At 45.9% G+C, this 6,658-nt stretch overlaps 1 pseudogene; it reads right to left on the bottom strand.

The window, feature by feature from the left end:
* Window positions 1–4,739: 4,739 nt before the first annotated feature.
* Window positions 4,740–5,960, bottom strand: LOC110313775 (annotated as a pseudogene).
* Between the last annotated feature and the right edge of the window lie 698 nt (window positions 5,961–6,658).

Raw genomic sequence — 6,658 nt, 5'->3', positions numbered from 1 at the left:
AAAGAAAGAAAGAAAGAAAGTAATAGACCAAGTGTTGATAATGTAGCTCAATGGTAAAGTGCTTGCCAGCAATGCATAAGGCACTAGGTTCAATTCCCAGCACAGAATAAAAGATATGTAAGTAGACAGGTATAAATGTGGGTAAAGTTGAAAAGTTTAGAAATGAGACCAAGAGAAGGTAATACTAGGGATGAAGAAAGAAGGTGGGTGGACAAAGGACATATGGGACACGAGAAAAGAAAAAAAGCAGGTTGGGGGGACCTAGAAGGAGAAACATTGGCAGCAAGGGGTGGAGAGATGAGGTAATGAAGAACCACATGAACATACTTTATTGGAAAAGGTCATAATGATATCTAATACACTATATGATGATTAAACAATTAAAACATCAGAGAGTAATAGTCCTAAAGGACTGGGCAACACAAACCGTGTTTCAGGAGATCCACAATAATAATAATTGCGATACAAAACAGAGTGTGGTAGTGGATGCCTTTAATCTCAGCACTAGGGAGACTGAGGCAAGTGTATCTATGTGAATTCAAGGACAGCCTGGTCTATACAGCCACTTCCATGCCAGTCAGGACTACATAGTGAGATCCTGTCTGTCTTAGTTAGGGTTTTACTGCTGTGAACAGACACCATGACCAAGGCAACTCTTATAAAGGACAACATTTCATTGGGGCTGGCTTACAGGTTCAGAGGTTCAGTCCATTATCATCAAGGTGGGAGCATGGCAGTATCCAGGCAGGCATGGTGCAGGCAGAGCTGAGAGTTCTATGTCTTCACCCAAAGGCTGCTAGTGGAAGACTGACTTCCAGGCAACTAGAGTGAGGATCTTAAGCCCACACACACAGTGACACACCTACTCCAACCAGATCACACCTATTCCAACAAGGCCACACCTCCAAATGGTGCCACTCCCTGGCCCAAGAATATACAAACCATCACACTGTCTCTAAAGCAAAGCACCAACAAAAGTAATAGTGAAAGTGGGACCAACTAGTGATGATGGTTCAGGCGTTTACTAAGTGCTGAGCTTTGTGTCGATATTCATGATTTAAGGAAATCCCAGATTTCGGTTGGAGGTTAGTTTAGAGCAGTGGTTCTCAACTTATACATCACAACACCCTTAGGAATTGAAGGACCCTTTCATGGGAGTCTCATATCAGATATCCTGCATATCCGACAGTACGATTCATAACTGTAGCAAATTTACCATTATGTAGTAGCAACAAAAATAATGTTATTGTTGGGGGTCATCACAACATGAGGAACTGTATTGTGATGGTTTGAATATGCTTGGCCCAGGGAATGGCACTCTTAGGAGGTGTATGGCCTTGGAATAAGTGTGTCACTGTGGGTGTGGGCTTTAATACTCTAGTCCTAGCTGCCTGAAAACCAGTATTCTGCTAGCAGCCTTCAGATGAAGATGTAGAGCTCTCAGCTCCTCCTGCACAGTGCCTGCCTGGAAGCTGCCATGTTCCTGCCTTGATGATGGACTGAACCTCTGAACCTATAAGGCAGCCCCTATAAGAACCTATAAATGTTGTCTTTATAAGACTTGCCTTGGTCATGGTATCTGTTCACAGCAGTAAAACCCTAAGACATGTATTAAAGGGTCTCAGTTATAGGAAGGCTGAGAGCCACTGCTTTAGATGATTATGCTCTGTTTTTCCTTTTGCATTGTGTGCATCCCCTGAATTCTATCTCTAGATGCTGAGAGAGGCATCCATGTACTTTGCTAACCCATAATAATGGTAACATTATTTCTGTTCCTCAGGGTTCTTCTCTAATAGTCCTTTCTTTATTGGATGATGCACACCAAGTGATTGTGACTCTCTGGTATGGTCAAGAAAAGTCTGTTACACGTGTCTTTTCGACATGTGCCACAGGTTCCTTTCTTACTGAGCTTGCTATTTCTGTCACCTGAGTCTTACAAAGGTGAGTGCTGAGAGGAACATTTCATCCTCCAGTTTGCAACAGCAAGGGTGCTGCCCTGAGAAGTGTGGTCCATGTCCTTTGCTCCCTACTCTTTCCTTTCATAGTGATTAATCTCTAAACACACTCAACTCACACCTTAAATTCTACCTCAGTGTCTGCTTTTGTAAAGCCCAACTTGTGACAGGCCATGCCCTGACCTCTAGGAATGTTTTCCTTTCTTTTCTATTGATGTCACAAAAACACCATGCCCAAGGCAACTTATAAAAGAAAGCATCTAATTTGGGGCTCACAATTCTAGGAGGCTTAGTCTATGACCATGATGGTGGCGAGAATGGCAGCAGGCAGGCAGGCATACCATTAGAGCAGTAGAAGAGAGCTTCCTTCTGATCCACATGTGTGTGTGTGTATATATGGAGAGAGAGAGAGAGAGAGAGAGAGAGAGAGAGAGAGAGAGAGAACGAGAGAGAGAACGAGAGAGAGAACGAGAGAGAGAACGAGAGAAAACGAGAGAACACTCACTGGGACTGGCATATAATTTTTCTTTTTTATTGGATATTTTATTTATTGACATTTCATATGTTATCCCCTTTCCTGGTTTCCCCTCTGGAAATCCCCTATTACATCCCCTCACCCACCCCCTGCTTCTATGAGGGTGCTCCCCCACCCCCATTCCCCCTCCCTGTCATGGCATTCCCCTACACTGGGGCATAGAGCCTTCACAGGACCAAGGGCATCTCCTCTCATGGATGTCCCACAAGGCCATCCTCTGCTACATCCTGCTTGTGGACGTTGTACTCCTGGTGCGCACTAGGCTCCGCACCACGATGTACAACGTCCACAAGCAGTATCAGTGAGTGTATACAATGTGTGCTCTTTTGTGACTGGGTTACCTCACTCAGGATGATATTTTCTAGTTCAATCCATTTGCCTAAGAACTTCATGAATTCATTGTTTTTTTTTTAAAGATTTATTTATTTATTATGTGTAAGTACACTGTAGCTGTCTTCATATACTCCAGAAGAGGGTATCAGATCTTGTTAAGGATGGTTGTGAGCCACCATGTGGTTGCTGGGATTTGAACTCAGGACCTTTGGAAAAGCAGTCAGTGCTCTTAACCGCTAAGCCATCTCTCCAGCCCGAATTCATTGTTTTTAATAGCTGCGTAGTACTCCATTGTGTAAATGTACCACAGTTTCTGTATCCATTCCTCTGTTGAGGGACATCTGGGTTCTTTCCAGCTTCTGGCTATTATAAATAAGGCTGCTATGAACATAGCGGAGCATGTGTCCATATTACGAGTTGGAACATCTTCTGGGTATATGCCCAGGAGAGTGGTATAACTGGATCCTCAGGTAGTACTAGGCATGGGTTTTTGAAAACCCAAAGCCTACTCCCATTGACATACCTCCTCCAACAAGGAGACACCTCCTAATCCTCCTAAAACAGTTCACTAATTTGGGACCAAATATTCATCCATACAAGCATATGGGGCTATTCTCATCTAAACCAGCACAGGGAGCTCAGCTTCACCGTTTATAGTCTGGGATGCTACCTCTAGGCAAGCTTACTTGCTTCCCTGTAACTCAGTGTGAAGAAGTCAGGTCTCCCACAACAACCTGGATACATGGTAGTCATGCATCACCCATGAGGTCCCAAAATAAGAAAAATGTCTCCATGTTTTGAGCCAGGGAGCATGAAACAGGGAAAGCTTCATGGAGTGGACTGGATTGGGGAGGAACACTCAGAAGGAGGGCAGGAACTAATCCCAGCTCAGTCTTGTGTCTCAGGGTATCTGCTAAGAACTTTATTACTTCATTTCATTTAATACTCTGCTCACAACGATACTACAAGACAGATAGCTCTGCCACCAATGATAATGACAAAATAAATTAAGTACTACTTACTTCATAGTACCATATGCCAGGTACCGTTCTGACCTATTAACACTACCCCTTTTATCTTGTTTGACTGGTAAAAGTCCTCAAAGATGGGGAAACTTTCACTCTGATGACACTCACCAACTATCCCCTCCCAATCCCCAACCCCATACCCACATAAACTGGAATCTTCTAGTTCTTTGGAAAGTTAGTTATGTCAAATGATGTTTTGCTGGGGCACACAGGTGAAAGGATGTCTTGCTAAGGCAAACACATGAAAGGACACTTGACGAAAGAGTATAAATATGCCCCCACAGACAGTGGGAGACAAGCAGTGAACCTTGGTTTGGCTTGGTTTGGTTTGCCTCACTATTCTTCGCTAAAGACAAGCATGCATTGGTTCACCTTACACAGTGCTGTTGAGCTGAGCTTGTGATAATGCTGCCATTGAAAGAAACTCACCCAAGAACGGCTTGTGAGGTTCCTGCAGCAGCTTGCCACCTCTGTAGCCTCTCCTAAGGCCAGATGAAGAGCCTGGCAGCTTCTTCAGGATTTATCTACAGCTGCCAGGTGTCTGCCTGCCTAGAGGACTGGACTGTAGCTGCTGAGTTGTATTTGGCGTTTGCTATAGGACTGAACTGCTACCAAAAAAGATCGAGCTTGTCCCTAAAGAACTATTGCTGAACAAGTCCACTTTCCCCCTATTCTAATAACTTTTGTCTTCCACTACCTCTTGCTGGGTGGTGGGCTAGAGGAGAGGTTGAACCCTATTAAAAGTAGGTTGCAAAAAATCCATGCCTACAGGTGGCACCCAACATGGCTTAAGGCATAATGGGTAACTCTGCTTTTTTGTTGTTTGTTTTTCAATTGATTTTCTATTCTTTCTTGTTTTTGTTTTTTTTGTTTGTTTGTTTGTTTTTTTTACAGTACTACTGTCTTGCATGCAGGTGGAGCCCCCGACCTTGTGTATGGTTGGGAGATGGTGCCCATTGTCACTGTCCCCTGTTTCATGTCAGTGTTCAGATCTGTGGTAGGAAGGGACCGGCCAACAGGCTCCACAGAACTCAAGGACTGAAGGAGTGGACCAGGCTGTCTGTCCTGGGGTGCCTGGGGACATTGCTTCTCCACACCCTGCCAGGACCCATGGCAGAAATGGTCCTGAGGCCTTTGCTGAGGATGCTTCCTTGATCCCATCTCATTTCTTGGGTCTATGATGCCAGGGTGTGCCTCAGTGATAGCTGTCTCTGCCCTCGCTGTGTTCAGGGAGGAGGCACCAGGTGTCTGGGGTGTAGGGTTGGCCGCCTTCCTGCTCTCGGGGCACCAGCGGTGGACACCCGGATCTGCTCTGAGCCCCCGTTGACCTCCGTCTTTACCTTCTCTGGCACAAACAAACCTGCCAACTGTGCTCTGCTGCACAGGGTCTCCGTTTTTCCTCTTGGTCTTTGGTACCTCATCGAGGATGGCTGTGGGGTTAGGTCTTGCAGCTGCCTGTGGTCGGGAAGGTGGAGCCTCATCCTTGGAGTCGGAGTCCTCCGGAAGCCTTTGATGGCAAGCCTCCTCCAGCAAGGCCGCTGTCTCCCGCTCTTCTTCCTCCTCCTGCTGCTGTCGCCACTGCTCCTGAAACAGGTGGTGTTGCCACAGCATGGCCTCGAAGTCCACATGCGCCTGCCGCAGGTTCAGGTCTCTTGCAGGTTTTCTAGCACTTCCATCTCCAGCTTGGAGTCCTTTGTACGGATCTCTAGGACCTTCATGGGGTTGTTCAGTTCCTCATCCTCTTGCTCCTTCTGCACAAGCTTCTCCTCCTCCAGAAGCTTCCCGGCCTGAAGTTGCGCATGGCTCCTTGCTCCATAGTGTAGTCCATGTTCTCTGGTCTGTCTTGAAGGTGATCTCGGCCAAGCAGCACATGCACTTGATGTACAATCGGAAGATTGGCAGGCCCAGGTATGCCTCGTTCTGGACTGTTTCCTTTTGTGTGTTGAACTTGTTCCCCTTGTGGATGCATTGTCCACAAGTCTTACACCTCATGAAGGGGGCCATCAGCTGCACCACATACTGCAGGTCCTTGGGTAGCTTGAGTTTCGGGATCTTCGCTGAGTCAAAGTCAGGTAGGTAGTATTTGTTTAAAACTTTCCATTCCAACATCTTCTCTTCCTGTTCAACGAACAAGTGAAGAAGTTGTTCTCTTAGTCCTTGTGGAGTTTCTCCAATCACCGTAACTCTGCTTCTAAAGAGGTAGAGAAACAGCAGATTATGAGGGGTTAGCCATGTTGCTTAAGAAAATTGGCAAGATGGCAGCTACTGCCGCTGGGGTGGTCTCCTACTCTGTTCCCCGCGGGGTTTTCTGGTTTTGCTTTGTACTGTTCACATATACTATTCTGAAAAAGTTTGGAGGGAAAGCTGAAAACTCAGAAGGTTCACTCAATTCTCTTCTGCTAGAAAAGATTGCAGAGTTGGCTATGCACATAGAGAGTTTGCGACTAGAGGTCGGAATGTTTGGGAAGCAAAAAGAGCCAGGTGGAGCAGGATAACAGAGTTCAGGCGTGTATTACACGATGAAAAATAGGCTGGAAGGTAAAGTGCCCCCCGCCCTGCTCCACTTACTGTCACTTCCAGGTGCCCAAAGCGCCTTAGTGAGACAAGGCGGCACAGGCACAAAGGGTTAATGTGCAACCAAGTACACCACCAGAGGACTTGCTTGGGCTTACGTAGCCAACTTCAGCCTTCCTAGTCCTTGTCCAGCATATGTCTACTAATGATGGTATTCCTGTCTATAATGAACTGACCTGGCATCAAATAGAAATGCTAGATTTAAAGCACTTTACAGAGTCTATTGTTTTGTA

Source organism: Mus pahari, chromosome X (genome assembly GCF_900095145.1).
Source record: "Mus pahari chromosome X, PAHARI_EIJ_v1.1, whole genome shotgun sequence".
Classification (NCBI taxonomy): Eukaryota; Metazoa; Chordata; class Mammalia; order Rodentia; family Muridae; genus Mus; species Mus pahari.
The sequence above is the reverse complement of the archived record's forward strand: the minus strand, read 5'-3'. Positions and strand labels throughout refer to the sequence as shown.